Genomic DNA, 21010 nt, shown 5'->3' on the forward strand with positions numbered 1-21010 from the left:
CTCGTGACCTTATATTGTAAACTGTTTTTAGAGTTCTACTACTGGGTAGTTTCTCTACATCCTGTATCATATCATTATGTCATTATGATCAAATTTACTGGTTGTATTTTTTTATACAGTTGTAAATATCAATAAATAAATAAAAAAAAGATATACTTACACAGTTAGCTTTGTTATCTAACCAGGCTATAAAGTTATTGTAAAATCCACTAGTAGAACCATATTTAAAATAAAATGATAGTACTTTTTTTACGATTGGAGGGAGATACTTTGTTTAAATACATTCTTTGTATTAGAATTAATATGATATTATGTTGTTGTTTTTTTTGTCGGACAATGCCGGAATTAGCAAAACGTTGATTAATCATTCAATAGTATTTAAAGCTTTTCGAATTTCGAAATATTTCATGCACTCAATTTAATTCAAACTATCCTCCTTAGATCGGCCCCGCCAGAATACTCAAGACTACCGGACTCGGTTCCAGCTCCAGAGTGACCTCCTACCGACAAAAACTGCTGGAGAACTGGTCCTGCCCCAGGCGCCCCCTGAGGCTCTATCTATATCTAGCCATCTCCGTGTAATAATGCCAGCTCATCTCTGCTACCTCCGCGTCCTTCCTCGGTAGTCTTGTCCCAGTCATTGGATTCTGGAAGTCTGAAGTTGGCACTTTCTGGAGTACTCAGTGTTCCAGGTGAAAATCAGTGTAGTAAATAAACTAAGTGATATTGAAACAAGTAACAAACTGTTAATGGATCTTCTTTTTTTCCTTTCTAAATAGATTCTACGCTATTCCTCAGAATAATCTTTGATTTTATCACTTTTTTATCAAAATTTATTCAGTGTCATTTTCCCTCAACAATTTATTATTTTACGCTAAAAAAAAAAGTAAATATTTTACGTTTTTGTCAGAATGGTAAATAACATGTTTAAGCTAGAAATGATCAATGTAAACTCTGTAAAACTATATTACTATATTGTCTGTCAGCATAGTAACAGTTTTCAAGTACAAGTAGTACCGTAATGAAAGTGAAACAGTGTCCTGTCCACACGGTGACAATTAGTAAAATCAAAACCTATTAATTGTCAGAAGAGAAAAATGACCGGCGAGTTACTATTAGTTTTTAATGAATTTCATGTTCAGAAATAATCAAAACATAATATATATGACATGTTTTTTGTCTATGCAATGTGATAGTGTATTAATTGTTGATAATCTTATATAGGAAAATTAAATATTAATGATTTTAAATTTAAAAAAATAGGCTTTTAACTTATAATAAAGAAAATGACCTGGGCAGAATAGCCTACAAAAGAAACTTTAAATTAATGTGAGGAAGAAATTATATTGAAGATGTCCTTGTGGATGGCTAGAATGGCCGAAACGTTGGACTGGTGAAAAATAAAGTGTTGAGACAAAAATGGATATGAATTTTTGATTTATTTAATAAATAATGAATTTCATGTTCAGAAATAATTAAAACATAATATATATGACATGTTTTTGTCTATGCAATAGCGATTAAAGTTGATAAGTAGTGATGACTGTCATGTAAAACCATCTTCTCAGCCGTTACATGCACTTCCAACTATCAGGTCATAGTTAGTTCGACAGTATTCTACGATAGAAAATTCTGTCATGTGACGGAAGAAGCATACTACAGTAAGGCAGTGGTTTCCACAGGTCTTGCAATGTCTCTAAACAACATATATCATTCATTCATAAATCCCAGTGTATGTATCAATCATTGTAAATTGGGAAAGGAAGTAGTTAATTTCTTCATTGTTATTGTTATTATGTAGTATTATATATTATGTTTGTGTTCTTCCATTATTGAATGAATGAAAAAATAATTTTAATTTTTACTTAAATACTTTCTTTGTATTAGAATTAATGGGATAAAATAATTTTATTCTGGGCCATTTGTCCCCTAAGAATAAATACATGGCTCATACATTAAGATTTTTACAAGTTTCCCGTTAGCAAAACAAAATTACATTGGGATATTCGCTTAGCTACAACTTATAATGTTATTCAATATATGCTGTTATTAACAATGTTAATCAATATATGCTTAACTATATTTTTTACAAAAATAGCGATACGGAGATACAAAATAATGATGCGGAGATTTGGTTATGCAATAAGTGAAGGAATAGGTGTTGTTAGGAAAGAATGGATGAGGGCTGGCGAATGGAGACGGGGAGAGCTTGCACGTATGACGAAGGATTTGCTGAAGAAAGCGGTACTATAAGAGGGATCTGGTGTTTAATGAGTGGATGGATGAACGAAGAGTGAGAAGATCAAAGATATAGGTAGATTCTTGATTTTAAGAACTTGGAATAGGAAAACACCAAGGAGGTTTTGCCTTCGGGAGGTTGGATAGAGCCACTTCAACTCGGTATACCAGCGGGAGACTTGAGAATGCTTTGGGAACCCAAAGATAAATCTTACAAAGCAGTCCATGAGTCTCTTCAGTTTCAACTCTAGTCCTGCAGGTAGCCCTCCATACACCAAGGAACCGTAGTCGAAGTGGGGGGAAGACGAGAGAGGATACTTGGAGCTGACGGGTGTTCTGAGGAATGGAATTACGGAATCTCAGGAATTGTTTGAGTACAGTTATGGATTTACGTGTAATTTGGGAAATGTGATTATTCCAGGAGATGTGTTGGTCGAAGGTAACTCTAAGGTTTTTATTTTATTATTTTTTTTTTTTTTGTAATATGTTTGTTCCTTTAATATTTCACTGTGTGGCAAACTCTTAAAGTATCGTATGAAGCTTAGTAATGATTTACTGTATATTTGTACAGGTAATTTCCTTTAACTAATAAAGTTATTATCTACATTCAAAGGAGTATTTGATCAATAAAGGGCTATCGATACTAGCTGTTAGACTCAAAACTCGATCGATAGTCTTCGAGAGTCTTGAAAATATCGATATGAAACTTAGTAAGTCATACTGTCATAGTAAATGAAGTTAATTTTGATAATGGAGATTTTTTAATCTCTTCCAGATTTTCTTCAGTGCAATAAAATCTGGAATTTCCAGTGGAAATGATTTTCAATGAATTTCCTTATTATATATAATTTTAAAACGATTTTAACTGAGTGTCCATTTCAAAACTGATGCCTCTTTAACAGGTAACCAAAAACTTCAAACTATTTCTTACGGTTTTTGGTGATTTGAGTGAATATTGCGAAAAATCATTTGAGAATTCGATTTCCAATAAAAATTTGTAAACATAATTGAGTGATTTTTTTTGTTTGTTGAGGCATCATGATAAGGATTTGAATGTAAAGACCAAAGAGTTCCTTTGAATTCGACTTCGAAAATTCCCATAACCTGAAAAAAGGAAAAAAAAAGGATGTGTATCAAGACTCAAACATCCTGCATATATATTTATAACAACTATAACAAAGGCAGCCTAAATAAACAGACTGAGCTCTCTCGGCTTTGTCCGAATGGCCAGAATGTGGTGAGTAGAGAGCTAAGTACAGGTTAGTGAGCGAGAATACAACCCATCATTAAGGGCGAGAAGGGCTGCGCTTCTTGTCCTGCTGCTCTGACCTTCATCTCCTCGGACACGGGCCATCTTATACTATAATATTACTATTTAAGAAGATTTAAAATATTCAAAGATTTAAGAGTTATTATTTATTTAGAGACATTCGACTGTGGTAGTATTTTTGAAACATATAGATAAAATTTTCTTAGTGGAAGTCTGTGAAACGTTAACGCGTCATCGGTCCCAACGTGAGAACTTCTTTCAGTATTTCACAGTCTCTTCCTTCTATACCTCGTCCTTTCCACCACTCTAGCAGCTCTGCGTAATCGTCCAACCCTCTTTCCCTGACAATATTCTATTCTCATGAGACACTATCTCACGCGCGACTGAGGCTGCTATAAAAATATTCAAGTTGTGAGGATTTTTTTCACGTTCGCCAAGTGACTAGTCCAACAAAAAAAAAGTTTTCCGTATATGCATTTTAAACAAAAAAATAATTGCCACTAGTATAAAAGAACGATATGTCCCAGTCATACGGTGTTCACTTGCACCAAGTGTGCATGATATTTCTTTAGACATAGCATTTTTTTTAAAGATTAGTGTTATGTTCTTATAATATGATATATATGTATTTTTATTCTTTTTTATAACTTTGTTTGTCTTAAAATATTACATTATGGTTATTACTATTTTATAATTATGCTTGTTTTTTTTTTTTTAATTTTTAAAACTAGTTTGCTCTTGTATCAAAATATTTTTTTTTTTTGTTATTCTTAAATAAACCTAATCTAAATCAAAATTTTATATTTTAAAAAGTACGTTCAAAAGCACTTAATAAGAAAAATTGAACTAGCGACTGATGAATGGTTAATATAACAATATTCCATACAAGTTCAGGATTGGTGTTTCATTGATATTATGCTGGGTTACTTATGTTTCAAATACATCATGAGCTTATAATATTTTAACTACGCGCACTAATTGGATAACAACAGATATTCAGAGCATCATACTCTATACGCTCTAAGAATGTGGTTACAGAGGTTTCTAAGCCAGGGGAGACAATAATTACTGGATCTCATAACTTCGAAGAGGTTCTAGAAATTTTCCTTGATACCATAATCACCCAGAATATGATCCCGATGTTGAAATTAGATGGAGAGTCATTTCTAAAGAAATATGACTACCGGTAGAGAGCTTCTAATCTTCGAAAGAATAATACTCCGCGACATTAGAGAGCCTGATTTTGGCAGAAGTGAAGAAGTCCCCCTTGAGCGCGGATAGATAAATAGCAAAAAATCTGCTAACAAAGCCTAATTCATGGAACAAGGAGGAGAGGGAAACCAAAACTGAACTGGTCGAATGGTCTGGTAGAAGATGCAAACAATATTGTCGGAGCTGGATCGCGTCCACACAAGTTCATGACAATGAGTACCGCGAGTTCGGTCATCTGATATGGTCGTTAAACCTCAGTTAAAATCGAAGATTACTTCGAAAAGTGTCCAAAAATAGGGACTTTTACTTCCATGAACCCTAGATTTAAGTTTATAGGGATCCCATCAAATCATCCTATTCATCCCTCTATTCTCAGTCCGCTGGTGTTCCACAAGGTAGTATCCTTGGTCCCATCCTCTACACCGTCTATACAGCTGACATTCCAACAAATCCTAACACTATCCTCACCACATATGCCGATGACACATGTGTTCTCGCTGTTAATAATAACCCATTAATTGTATCCCAAAATCTCCAATCCCATATCACAGCCCTCGAAGATTGGTGTCGTAATTGGAGGATTAAGATAAATTCCAACAAATCCCATCAAATCACCTTTACCCTTCGGCGTAAACCTACCGACTGCCCTACAGTCTCCTTTAATAATGTTGATCTTACCCCTGTCGAACAAATCCGCTACCTTGGACTACATCTGGACAAACGACTAACCTGGAATCCTAACACAAGACTGAAAAGACAGGAAACTGCTCGTCGATTTCGAATTTTACAGCACTTACTGGACAAACGGTCTAAACTTCCAACACATTACAAAAGACTGATCTACATGACTGTAATGTGGCCAATCTGTACTTACGGAGTTGAGCTTTGGGGCTCCACTAAACCTTCGAATTCCTCTCGTATTCAATCATTGCAATCCAAAATCCTTCGTAAAATCATCAATGCTGCATACTTTGTCACTAATAAAATCATACATAAAGACCTTAATGTTCCACATGTAACCGATCTAGGCCGAACCAGATATCACTACCTAGCCACCCAAACCCACTAGTTTTTAACCTTGCTTCCTCTTCCATTCCTGATTATTCTCTTCATTCATGACTCCGAGGTGCTTGAAAAGAAGAAGGCCACGAGACCTGCTGATGTAAAACGCCATTAGAGTGCTACCAATGAGTAGTTTCTCTACACGCATGTAACACTCCAATTTAACTGAGATCATATTTAATAAATATTAATAAATGTACAGTTGTAAATAGCAAGTTAACAACTAGTAGTTCAAACTACAAAATATTTCATATGACATATCTCGTTGTAGCTATATTTATGCTGGATTTCTATATTTTTAACTCAAACGTGGTGACGATGATATGTAATGAAGTTATACGTTTCATGGTTTGTTGCCTATATATTCTGAGTGGAGATTCATCAAGCACAAAGATTAGGTAATTACACCTTACATTTTGATGTTGGGTCTTCGCTACTGAGAAATAATTTAAATTCTGTTATGGAAGGAGGGGGCTCCGGAGGAACAGCTTATGGAAATTTAAATTGCTAAAAGGCCCTAATGTGTTCAACTACCCGCCACTCAGCATCAACCCTACCGCTTCTATCATCATTCAGAATTCGCTCAAACTTTGAATTTAAGCTGAGAAAATCTGTTTATGTATCCTACCCCTGTTTATAAAGTTTATTTCGTGTATTTTAAGCTAAGGTCGAAAGCTTTTAGTGGTTTTTCAACGCCTTATATAAAAAAAATATCTGCATATTTCTATATTGAGTCATAAGTTGACAAGGATAGAAATTATCTCCGGTCTAGTTTTTACTTAAGATTATTTTTCGTTTTCATAGAAGTTATTCCCTTAATTATTTAAAGAATATTTATTCCTCTTGTAAATTATAGTTGTTTACTTCACAATTTAGTTTTTATTATACTATTATGGTGGATATTTATCCAATACCAATGTGTCTGTATGTAATTTATGAAATAAAATTGTAATAAATTCATTAAAATAAAATTAAGAAAAAATAGCCAAAACTGCATTATGCACACATTTAAATTCTTATCTCTCTATTATATATAAAAAAATTTAGAGATCACCATATAATATTTTATTTTAATCTCTCAGTGAATTGGAAATTTAAAGGGTGTACAGTTAGAAAAGTATATAAAAATATATATTAATATTTTTTACTCGATATTGAAAAAAATAATACAATATGAACTACAGAATACATGTAAATTACAAATATACAATTTTAGCTACGATTAGTACAATTAAATGTGCAGTTGTACACGTATTATATGTAAATCGGGGCTAGGTCCAGAGTATCAGAACAGGGGGTCTGTCGTAGTATTTTATAGTAACTAAAAAAAACAGATAATTATAAGATATAATGTAGAATTATTTTACAATTAAAGAATTGGAAATCATGAAAATACTATACGATACACTTTTTTATTATTAAATTGTTCATATATTGCCTGAAAAAACAAAGTAATATATTCTTCAAAATTAAAGTAATATTTTTATTTGCAAATTTATCAAATATTACTATGGTATTAAAAGTTTAATATAATCAATTCATAAGTAATTTTATTTATAATAACTATTTTCAGATTTATTTATTTTCAATTTAAAATTTTAATTAAAACTAATAACTATGGTATATGTGAAATGTTTTGTGTAATCAATCCATCTATTTTTTTTTTTTTTTACCAGAATTTTAACTTTTAAATATAGTCTCGAAGTTTGATATTTTATATTATAAAGAGAACCTATTATAATTGTCAACCCTTATCTATAGATAAATATACATAAATAGAATATAATTGCTAAATATATATTAATATAAAAACCTTAATGTTATTTAGTATAAATAACTCAATAACATACATAATTTTCTGTATAATAAACCTATAGCTATTATAATTCAATTTTTTTGTAAATTCTATTATATATCTTTTTTTTTTAATTGGTCATATTCATTATTTTCGTCTGACTAGGTGAATGTAATTTACAAATAATTAGTTATTTTACTGATTTCCATTAAAATAATGCATAAAATATATTTCTTACTAGCTTTTTTAGTAGAATCATTATAAAAATTAAACTTTCGGCAGCGGTAGTTTATATATAATGAATTACAGGAATAATTTTTTTTTTATCAATAGAAAGGAGAAAACCTTAATTAAGATTTTTAAAATCTCAGGAAGATATTAAAAAAATTGTTGTGCGAAGGTGTTCAACTAAATTTCGTGTATAAGCATGAAATCAAAATTATATATATTACTTTTCGCAAACAAAAAAAAATATCAATTTGTGATGGTAAAAATTAAGTTAGATCAAATGATAATGTAACGTTTTAGTGTTGTCTGATTTATACTAAAAAAAAAGTTTTAATCCTGCCCATGAAAAAGGCCGTTTCGTTCCACTGTGCGCAGGTTCGATTCAGGCTTGGGTTAATTTTATGTGACGAACCAACTTGATTAATCACGTCCTTCCCTCTCTAGCTGGGATACTTCAGTAATTCAGAACATTTTTACTGTACATTCTAGAATTGATAATCTAATAAAATATAATTATATATTACTTCAGTTATAGCAATGTTGCCTCATCTCTGTAGTAAACCATTATCGGGAGCGATCAGAAAGGTGACTTTATTAAGGCAAATATACAATATATATCCTAATAAATGGCTATGAAGAGCCATTAGAAAGATAAAGTGTATTATTAGTTGGAGTGATTGCCTGCGATTTCTCCAATCAAATATTAAAGCGCCACATCGCTCGACCCACATCCACACCAAGTCACTCTCGATCACTAGCGATCTCATTTGATTCACCCGAAATTGGTCCATTATCTTTACTGGTTTACCTCTTGGCTAAACTAATAAGAAAAGGACTTAAACTGTTCGAGACAGCAATTAATAGATACACAGAAATATTAATAATTCCATTAAGAACAGTTTTGTAAACAAATAAAATAAATCACCAACTATTGAAATAACCATAAAGGATGATACCTTCTTGAATAGCTTCATAAACAAATGGTGAGTTGTTACTGAATATTAGGTTATCGTCTATGAATATTAAAACTTAAAATTGTTACCTTCTCCAATACCATATTGCAACCCTAATGTGCCGTAATTGGAGGATCAAAATAAGTCCCAACAAATCGCCTTTACCCTACGTCATAAACCTATTGACTGCCCTGTAGTATACTTTAATAATGTTGCCCTTATCCCTGTAGAACAGAGAGACTACATCTGGACAAACGATTAACTTGGAATCCTCACACAAGAATGAAAAGACAGGAAACTGCTCGTCGATTTCGACTGTTACAGCACTAATTAGAAAATCGGTCTAAACCTCCAATTCATTACAAGATTTACATGACAATTATAAGGCCTATCTATAATTGTCTATATGCTATATCCTATCCTAAACAGAAATTCCAAACTAAAACCAAAAACAACTGTTCATATATTTAAAACAATCCTCAGGCCAGTGCTGATATACGGCTGTGAAGTCTGGGGAGCGGCATCCTTCACGAAAAGAAAAAAAACTACAATCTTTTCAAAATAAAGTCCTAAGAATCGCGTCATAAGAAATAGCCAATTGCATCACAAATTACAAGTGGAGTCAATAGAGGATTATATCAAAAAACGGTTCATGAAGTTCTACTCCCAGTTGCCCACAGTTAAAGGAGCAGTGACCTACAACCTGTGAAACCCAACCTCAACCCGAAGACTGAAGCCCAGACTGCTGCAGGACATTCCTTTATAAATTTTTAATAAATATAAAATTAATTCACAGTCACACTACCTCTATTTACATATTATTATTATTCATCATTAATATTATTTTTTTTTCTCTCTTCCCTTTTTCAAATTAACTTGTTTCTTTTTACTATTAGAAGACAATTGTTTGTTTTATTTAAGTGTACCAATATCATTATTTTTTGTTATTAATTTTACTTTCATCTTTTATTAAGAAGCATTATTCTTATCTATTTATTTTATTATTATTATTTTTTCTTTTAACAAGAACATTGTATATAGTTAGGGGTGTCATTTGTATGACTATACCCCCTCATAATCAACAGTTAAAAAAATATATATAATATAAGTTATATTAACCATGTAAGGCCCAGGTATAAAAATAAAATAATAAAAAAATATAATTGTCTATAATATGCCGATCTATAAAGGCCTAATAAAGGCCCAGACATACGAAGTTGAGCTTTAGGGCTCCATTAAACCTTCTCATTCCCCTCTCATCCAATCGTTACAATCTAAAATCCTCAATGCTCTTTACTTTTTCACTAATAAAATCATCCATAAAGACCCCATCTTCTCAGAACTATATATCAATCCTTCCATTATAAACTCCATAATCACCAAAACCCTCTCGTTTCTAACCTTGCTTCTTCTTCTAGTCCTCACAATACTCCGAGGTGCTTGAAAAGAAGTTGGCCTCAAGACTTTCTACTGCAGATGTATGATTAGAATTCTAATACTACCAAAGGGTAGTTTCTCTACATGCCAGTATCACTCCACTTTTATTTTACATCAAATTTACTGTGTTTTTATGTAAATACAGTTGTAAATTGCAATAAATAAATACAAAAAAAAATAATCTTATCTGTATGATTTCAAATAAAATTCAAAACAATGAATTTACTATATCTATGTTATAGATAATTCACAATACTATTATCCTTGCCACTGTTCTTTATGAATCCTTGTGGCCTTTTAAGAAAAGATCAGCGTCTTAAGTTATTTGAAAATAAAGTATTATGTAAAATATTCGACCCAAAAAAAGATGAGTTATCGGGAGAATGTAGAAGGCTACTCAACCCTGAATTCAGGGAACTGCACCCGGTAAATATATTCCGGCGAATAGGATGGGCGTGTAAGGTCATAGGACTTCAGAACGAACGGAATGGGAACGTAGATGGGTTTTTGAAAATGTAGATGGGAGGATTGCGTTTAGACTTATTTAGTAAATATGGGATTGGTGGGGCTTCGCTGGATGGATGTAAGTGGAAATCAATTGGTGGTATTAGTATCGAACCTTCGAACGTTTATTATTATTATGGTATAGATATCTGTAGGTTAACAAGCATTGATGCATGGGACGGAATGTGCTTGCAAGGAGCCAAGGCGAGTACTGAAAGGCACCCAACTACTACAGTAAGTTTCAGTGCCCTTAGTTTCACCTCTCCAAACCAACTAATCCTTGATAACATTTCTAGGCGATAATATTCAAAATCATTCAATGCAATGTAATAAACATTACAGATTATTACATAGGTCTAAATGAGAGGGTTTTAAAAAAATTATAGTCATATTCATTGCTTATAATCGTGGGAGCACATAAATTTATTATAGTTTTCCTGAAATAAGTGCATACATTGCAATTGTTTATTCGGGAATCACATAATGATAAAACTTTATTTTATGTACCTTGTAGATCGTTCAAAACAGCCTTCTCCACGCCTATCTCTCTTGGGTTACTGCTTTCCAGTTCACTGCATGGAACTCTTCCGCATCTATTGCCAAATATACTGGCATTCATTGTTGTAAAAATGCGTCCTGATGGATTGCTTCGAGGCACATGTCCCTCCCATACTTACCTTTTTGCCATCGTATCGTGAGATGTTGAATGAATAGTCTCTGCAAGTAGTTCACTGTTAGTTATTCTCCTTCATGTTAAGGCTTTGATCCCTGATCGCTCCTGTAATTAAATAAAGGACTTTCCGTTTAAACCTCTTGATTATGCTTTCTAGAGTACTTGTTAGAATCCAGGTATCATTAGATATTAGAGCTGGTTTTATCCTTGTATTGTATGAACTTAATTTTAATTTTAGATTTTTCTGGATGGTGTAAAAACTGGAGAATCAAAATAAATCCCACCAGATCACGTTTATTCTCCCTCGTAAACCTCTGCCCTCCTGTTCTACAGTATCCTTTCTAGATACACCACTAACGCCTGTTGAACAGATTCGATATTTAGGACTCCATCTTGACAAGAGACTTACTTGGAAACCACACACAAGACTGAAACGACAAGAAACTGCTCGTAAATTCCCATTGCTACAACACTTACTTGACAAACGCTGTAAACTTCCCATTCACTACAAAAAATTAGTATACACTACAATAATCAGACCAATTTGGACATATGGAATTGAGCTCTGGGGCTCCACCAAACCATCAAATTCTTCCTGCATCCAATTGTTACAATCCAAAATCCTACGTAAAATCCTTGATGCTCCTTATTACGTCACAAATAAACTCATTCATAAAGGCCTTAACATCCCATTCGTTGCAGATTTGACCCAAACCAGATATGCGTCTTTTTATTCCAAACTCCTTAACCATCCTAACCCATTAATTCATTAATCTTTCATCCTTAACAATCCCTGATTTTCCTCCCAGGCGTCTGAAAAGAAGATGGCCACGAGACCTTCTAGTTTAAATTAATGTTTGAAGTACCACCAGTGGGTGGTTCCTTCCTAAGATTTTCAAGTGTATATGAAACATACTACATATTTAGCTATTGTATTATTTTGTACAGTTGTAAATTACAATAATTAAATAATTAAAAAATAAAAAAAAAAAGATTTTTCTGGAGTTCAGTATTTATGAGAGAGAGAGAAGGAGAAAAATATTTAGAAATTGTAAATTTTTTGTATTATTAGTTGTTATCTTGTTCTTTGTTCTTAGACCTGATGAAGGCTAGAAATTCTAACCGAAACGTTGGCACTATTAAATAAGTTATTTCAACTTAGTTCTGTTATATTTGACCTCCCCCTTCCTCCAACCTTATATATATATTATCCACAGTCAACTATCTTCTCATCATTATTTGATCAGTTATATAGAATATAATTATAAAAAACAAGAACAGAAAATTCCTAATTAAAAAAATCCTCTTCGGTCAGGTATACTTTTATTTTTGAAATCAACTATAGTTTTTGAGCTCTAACAATTAAATACTTGATAATATTAATTGTTAATAGTTATTAAGTCTTGCAAGATTATTTTTACTTATAGCATAAAAATAGTATTACATGAGGTCAGATATGATAATAGCCATTAATTTACAAAACGGAGAAGTACAGTAGAAAAAATATAGGTACTTAGCATTGATAGATGTGACGCTACTGCAGTACTAACCACGGTAATGCATCGCAGTGCAGCTGGAGTGCATTCTGTTTCTCACCCTAATAGTTTCTGTACTTGTACCTGTATGTGCAGCATCATAAGCCTCTGAAAGAATCCTATTGCATTTCTATAATTATATCGTGAATTTTGATAGTGTTATAATAAAATACTAACTGGAAAAGTTTTTAAAAAATGTGCTCTTAGAGTTTTGTAAACAGTTAACCGAATTATTATTTTGTAATACTCATTCGATGCCTAGCTTAATGTTCTTAAATTTGTTGTCCAATAACCAGAAGAAAGGTCTAAAATTTTATTTTTTCATCTTCACAAATTAACTACTTAGTGACTCAAAATGGACCGCCAGAAATTTATTTCTGTTAAAGTTCAGACTTATACAAAGTACTTTAAAAACAATTTCTTTCTTTTTTTTTGCTTTACGACTTATTATTTTTGAATTAATAAGTTATAGAACTTATTTGATGCTGTCAATTTGTTTTATCATAAAGTTTTGGTCAGAATAGGAAATTTAGGAGCTAAAGACGAAGATAAAAAACAAAACATATTTCTCACTTCAGAACGGCGAGAAATGGGCTTACGTGTTACATTTAATAGAAAATAATTTTAAGCCTCTCCATGTAGACTTCAAGAGTCAATTTGATGTAGTCAAGACTTCATGGTACCTGAATTTCCGAAACCTTGACTTTTTCTCTACTGTCATTTAAGAGAGTCTAAGTTTTTCATTCAGATAACTTCAAGTAAGATAGATAAAATACAATTCAAAATTTAATGGTACAAATTTAAATATAAGATATAAGTACTTGTGTAAAAATATTGTTTTCTATAGACCCTTTTTTTCTCGTAGATTATGGCGATGAGTTTGGCCCGTCCAGAAGAACCGCTCCAGTTGATGGGCACAAACGCAATCAGCTCGGACACGCGCATGACTAATTGTTCGATCTACAGTACCGCGGAGGAATGCCGCTCTAGCGGTCTCTTGTACCTCAGGGGCACATCCTCAGCACTCGGCAATGCTTATGTAAGGCATTACAGGGCGCAGTTATTACCGCAGATTCTAGTCCTTGGTCTTTAATGTTATGGCATTTAGGCAATCAGTGACAGGCCTAGGATTGCAGTAAGAGGGTAAAAGAAAAAAGGAAAATTGTACCACAACATTTCATCAAAGATCTTAGGTTCGGTACTTACTATAAAAGTGTTCTTGGAAGGATGCGAAAGGATTTACTTATTTAATATAGGTTGAATGTACCTCAGACTCACAACACTAATATTAATTAGGTGATTAGTATTAATACACAGGATATTTTGGACTCGATTGACATATTCACTTCAAATCCTCGAGTTCTTAAGAATTTGTAAATTAGATTTTTAGGTCTTAGTTTCATTGAATGAAGCCATTATTTTTTTTAAGCGAAGTCTACTTTGCTATCTCTTCTAATTTTGTTCACCTTACTTTGAAATTCATACTGGAAAGGAGTATATTAAAAGGAGGATTCTCAAATGGAATCTAATTTTTTAATAATTTATTAATTGTTATTTACTACTGTATAAAAATATATACAACAAGCAAGTAAATTTGCTGTAGGTGACACATAGACATGATACGAACATTTGGAGAACCCATTGATAGAACTCCAATAACATTTCTAGAGGAGAAGATCTCGAGACCATATTCTTTTCAGACGACTAGGAGGATTATTAAGTAATGAAGGAGAAGCCAGGTTAGAAACAAGTGGATTTGGGTGCTTGGGAAGTTTATCATGGTAGGAATGGTACCTGGTTTTGGCCAAATCGGCAACATATGAGACATTGAGTTCATGATGGATGACTTGATTTGTGACAAACTAAGGAGCATTAAGGATTTTGGACTGTAAGGATTGGATTCGGAAGGAATTTGATGGTTTAGTAGAGCCCCAAAGCTCAACTCCGTAAGTCCAGATAGGCCTTATAATAGTCATGTAGATCAGTCTTTGTAATGGATTGGTAATTTAGACTGTTTGTCGAGTAAATGTTGTAATAGCCAAAATCGACGAGCAGTTTCCTGTCTTTTCAGTCTTTATGAGGATTCCATGTCAGTCATTTGTCCAGATGTAGTCCTTAGTAACGGATCTGTTCGACAGGAAGAAGTGGGGTATTATTAAAGGATACTGTGAGGAAAGAGGTCATGGGTTTACGACGAAGGGTAAATGTGATTTGGTGGGATTTATTGGAATTAATTTTAATCTCCCAATTTTGGCATCATTCTTCAAGGAATCTAATTTAAAAGGATGTTATATCTTTGTCTTTGTTTATCCGAAGCGTCCTGAATAAGTAAATAACCAAAGATAACAAAGAATTCTATACAGTTTTTGGGCATTTCTTGGCAAAGTTTGTGAAACATTTAAGATGACATCGTCGTTTGAGATAATAATTTTCCATAAGAAATTCTCCATTTTCCAAAAGAAATTTTCCATACATGTCAGTGTGTGCACTTTTATATTGCTTTAAATTATTTTTGTGGCTTCGTTCTTTAACAATTACAATTGTAATAATTATCAAATTACCTTTACCCTACGTCGTAAACCTACTGACTGCCCTACAGTATACTTCAATAATGTTGCCCTTACCTCTATTGAACAAATCCGCTACCTTGGACTACATCTGGACAAACGACTAGCCTGGAATCCTCACACAAGACTGAAAAGACAGGAAACTGCACGTCGATTTCGACTATTATAGGACCTACTAGACAAACGGTCCAAACTTCCAATTCATTACAAAAGACTGATTTACATGACAATTATAAGGCCTATCTGGACACACGGAGTTGAGCTTTGGGGCTCCACTAAACCTTCGAATTCCTCTCGTATCCACTCATTACAATCCAAAATCCTTCGTAAAATCTTAAATGCTCCCTACTTTGTCACAAATAAAATCTTTCACAAAACCTTAATGTTCCATTTGTAACCGATCTAGTCCGAACCAGATATCAATTCTTCCATCATAAACTCCCTAACCACTCAAACCCATTAGTTTCTAATCTTGCTTCCTCTTTTATTCCGGACAATCCTCCAGGCGTCTGAAAAGAAGATGGCCTCGAGATCTTATATTGTAAAAATGTTTTTAGAGTGCTACCATTGGGTAGTTTCTTTACATGCTTTTACCATACCATTATGATTTCCTCAAATTTACTTGATGTATTTATCTACAGTTGTAAATGTCAATAAATAAATTTTAAAAATAAGTCATATATATTTTTGTTAATTCAATTTTTTTTTAATAAACGTTTTCAATTTAGCAAGTCTTTAATTCAGTTTCAAATACAAAAAAAAATGTTATATTTATGAGAGATAAAGATTAATTCAGGTTATATTATGAAGATTTACTAAATTGACGACTCATGTCTTTTTTTTTTTTTAAATTGACATTGGGCCTTTTAGATACATGAGACAGTTTTACATGTATATAACATTTAAAATCCATTTTTTTCGTGTTAATATTTATATATATTTAATTTATAGGTTTGATAATTAATCTTTAGAAGGCCAAAATTTAATAATAAAAAAGATTGATAAATAAATGCTTTGGCTATGTTGATGACTATGTTGCAACCTTAAAAATAAACTAATTTATTTAATATGTAAAAATAACAATCCATAATACGTGTGGTATAAAAGGAAGTGATAAATATTTATAAATCGTTTTATAAATTAATATATTGCTTTCCCTGATTTATTGAGACTGAAATAAAATTAATGTTATTTATTCGAACTGATACAACATTAATATCAGATCAGATATATCAAAACCCGAACTCGGTAAAGTTGCCTGTCATTTTTTTTTTCAACAACAGACTGTGAACTGCGACAACAGCTGACTCTAAACGAACAAAAACAGAGCGGCAGAGATTCGGGACAAAAAATGCTCCACAAATTGTTTCGACAACTCAGTCACCATATGCTCCTGTCCTTAATGTTTTTTATTTTGTGTCTTGCTCAGAGTTCGTAATCGTTTTAAGGATAGTATATGAGTTTATAATGCAAAACAGAAAAGTTACATAATCTGTGTTTAGTAATTAAATATTAATTTAGATAATTATAGGACTATTTGTAAAAAAAAGAGATAATTTATTTTGACAAGACTAGTTAAAATCAATTATTTTATTACAACTATATTTTGATTTTTAAATGTATCGATGAATTATGATAAAATTTACTAAATAAAATAAATATTTAAAATTATTTAGTGAATATTTATGTTTTTTAGTACTTAATATATTTTAGTACATATAAACATTTTATTATTAATTAATTTAGGTTCATTTGAATAGGAGATTTGTGTAATTATCAAATGAGGTGAATTAAGGAATGTTGTACAGTCATTAAGAACTTAATAGGAATTTTTATCTTTGTAATGAATAGAGGTATGCAGTCGTTAATAAAAGAAAAATTATAGAAATTAGTGATGATAAGCTAGTTGTTTTAATTGTATTTAAGTTGATGAATTATTGTATATGGTATGTCTAATTTTTTTATATATATTTAATGATATGTAAAACTGTATTTACATAAAAATACATCAAGTAAATTTCATATTTTTATGTAAGACCACAATTATATGATACAAGCATAGTGAGAAACTACCCATTGGTAGTACTCTAATAATATTTCTACATTAGAATGTCTCGAGGCCATCTTCTTTTCAGGCGCCTCGGAGGATTGTCAGGACTAGAAGAAGTACCAAGGTTAGAAACGAGAAGGTTTTGATGATTAGGGAGTTTATAATGGAAGGATTGATATATGGTTCGGGCTAGATCGGTTATATATGGAAAATTAAGGTTTTTATGGATGATTTTATTTGGGACAAAGTAGGGAGCATTGAGGATTTTGGATTGTAACGAATGGATACGAGGAGAATTCGAAGGTTTAATGGAGCCGTAAAGCTCAACTACCTATGTACTCTAATAATATTTCCACATTAGAAGGTCTCCAGGCCATCTTCTTTTGTTTAAGTTAAAATTCGTTACTATGAATTGTAGTGTGCTTGATGATAAGTCAATGACATTCAGGTAAATTAAAGAAAGTTATTCAGAGAAATTTTTACTTCATCTCATTAGATAGTTTATTACTTATATATTATAGTTTATGGATAAACCATATCGATTCCAGTACTTCTAAAAAAAATGTGTATATTGGGGTACAAATTGCTCTCTTCTAAAACTGAAAAAATTGTTAATTTAATAAAAATATTTTTTTGTTTAAATCAAATACTAATTGTAATTCTTAAAATTTTGGTTTTATTCGCCTTTTCCGATCTGGAATATCAAAACCAGATTACTGGGGCTTGCCCCCCCCAACCTTAGTACTTATCCTGTGTACGCCCTTGAATATCCCAGTTTTTTTTTTCATTTCAATCATTTCTATGAATATAAACCTTTAAAGTCATACAACCTAGACTTAATTTTTTCATTTAAACAATATTTTTTTTATTTCTTTTATTTTTAAATTATTCCCTTATAGGATCTATAAAATTCTTCAAACATTTTTATTTTTACCAATTCTCGGCCTTTACATAAAGGGGAGTGGTTGACCACTGAATCATAACACAACGTTCAGTCATGAGTAAACCTGTTGACATTTATAACATTTTTTTCTTTCAACTTGATATATTAGTTGGTGATAAAATAATGCAGGATATAATATACATTTACACATATATTTGTTGCTTTCTCGAAAAAACAATATTTCACTTCCATTTATTGAAATAAAAGTCGATTTACAAACAATATTTAATTTATTTTGTCCGAAATATAAAATCAAGTAACGACATAAAATTTGGAATTTTCCACGATTTAAAATTAACAACATTCGAATCGGTCAAGTTTCATTTTAACTACATCATCCTCTTCTTTAAAAAGAACAAATTCCACAAATTGAGTATTTTAAGTAAAATTAATTCCTAATTTATATGGTTGAATTTTAGTTCATTATTTGTAATTGAGTTCGGATTTTTAACAATAAAAGACATGAAAAATTAGCACAAAATGTAAGTTGTAATAAATTAATTATAATCCTGACCTGATTGTGAGGAAATTAAAATAATTTAGTTGTTGATAATACTCATAGTGATAAGACAATCTGTAATTAGAAGATTTTTTATTTAAATGAAATAAATGACAAAATAGATAATTAAACATTATATAAGACAAATGAACTAATAAATAAACATGTTCTCCTTATTGATGTGTTGTTTCATAGGTCGATTTTTAGGAAACTATATCAGAACTGGGCAGAATAGCCTGTAAATTTTAAAAGTTAATATGTGGCTATAAAATTATATTTTAAGGTATGTTAATTAATAATTAATATTTTTTTGTTTTATAATGTTTAAAAGAACATTTAGTGAAAGTGTAATAGATTGTAGTCCATCAGCAATTGCGGATGCTTAGCTGGGCCATACCCAACGTGTGTGCTCGCACATTAGCTTGAATGTCACTGTACTTCACCATTTTTCAGAAAAGGTAAAGTACACAAAATTCTAAACATTATGGGATTTGACCTTTTTATATAATTTTATACTACAATAAAAAAAAATTAATATAATTTTTTTTCAATTATATTATTAATAAAAAAAGGGCCTTACTTATAAGTATAGTTAATTGTCTTTTGTAATACAGAAGTTAGTAAGTTATTACAGTATAGTAAGCTTACCGAACTCCCATCCTTCTTTTTCTATGTGTTCCACACTGTTACTAATTTCTTTGTTCCTAATAGTACAAAAGCCCAAGAGGTGAAAAAGGCAGTTATCTCACCCCAATGTTTGATTACATTAATGGAAACCATGTACAATTACTAGCCAAAATTGATGAGTCTGCCAAATATAGGTAGGAGGAATAAAAATGGCGGCTGTTTCAAAGAGATAAAAAAAAGAAATTTCATTAGGAGCTCTATATCATAAAACACAAGAAAACCTAAGAGAACGTCATTTAAATAATAGTAAATTTTCTAAAATATGAGCCCTAATAGAGCTATTATCTTAATACGTTATATATTTTTTGAGATATAGCTTTTTAAAAAGTAACGTTTCAGAAAAATGTTGTGTGGGACGTACTGAAAGATCAGTAGTTAGTCAATTTATTTTGAAAAAATGTATATCTCAAAAAACATTTGACGTACAGATGTCTATTACGACTCAAATGAAAGCTAGTTTAATGAACTATAAAGTTGTTTATGATGTTTATCTTTGTAGGAATAATAGTTTACATGAAATTTGCTAAAATAAATTGATTAATAGTTGTTCGGACAAATTTTCATTTGCCAAATTTATATTCATATGTGAATATCATAAAAACTACTATCCCTACGAAGATACGTGTCATAAACTTCTTTATAGTTAGTTAAATTTCCTTTATTTTGAGTGTTGGCAGACATATGTACGTCTTATGGATCTAGAGATATATTTCTTCAAAAATCCCACATTTTATACGAACAACTAGAAATTAACATTTTGTAAGTTTATTTTGCCAAATATCATAAAAACGACTACTCCTATAAAGATAAACATAATTAACTATTTTGTAGTAAATTTAACTAGCTTTAATTTGAGCGCTGGTAGACTTCTATACGCCCAATGGTTTCTGAAATGAAGGTTTTCATAAATCAAACTTATTGTCCGAACAATCAATTTATTTTAGCAAATTTCATGAAAACTACTATTCCTACGAAGGTAATGGTCATAAGCTTCTTTGTCCATTAAACTATCTTTAATTTGAGTGCTAATAGACATAGTTCCTGAGATATAGATTTTTCAAAATAAATTAACTACTATCTTTCAGTAGATTTTTAAGAAATTTTGCTTTTCTTGATTGAACTATTGAACGTAAATAACTCTTTTAGGGCTAATATTTCAGCACATTTACTCTTCTTTAAATAATGTTCTCTTAGATTTTCTAGTGTTGTTAGTTTTTAAGATATCTGAGCTCTGAATGAAAAATTAATGTTTTTTTAAGGTTTTGAAACAGCCATCATTTTTTAATTCCCCTACCTATACTTGGCAGACTCATCAGTTTTGACTAGTAATTATAACTAGTTTTCATTAAAGTAATAA

Source organism: Halyomorpha halys, unplaced genomic scaffold (assembly GCF_000696795.3).
Source record: "Halyomorpha halys isolate HHAL.00 unplaced genomic scaffold, Hhal_1.1 Scaffold149.1, whole genome shotgun sequence".
Taxonomy (NCBI): Eukaryota; Metazoa; Arthropoda; class Insecta; order Hemiptera; family Pentatomidae; genus Halyomorpha; species Halyomorpha halys.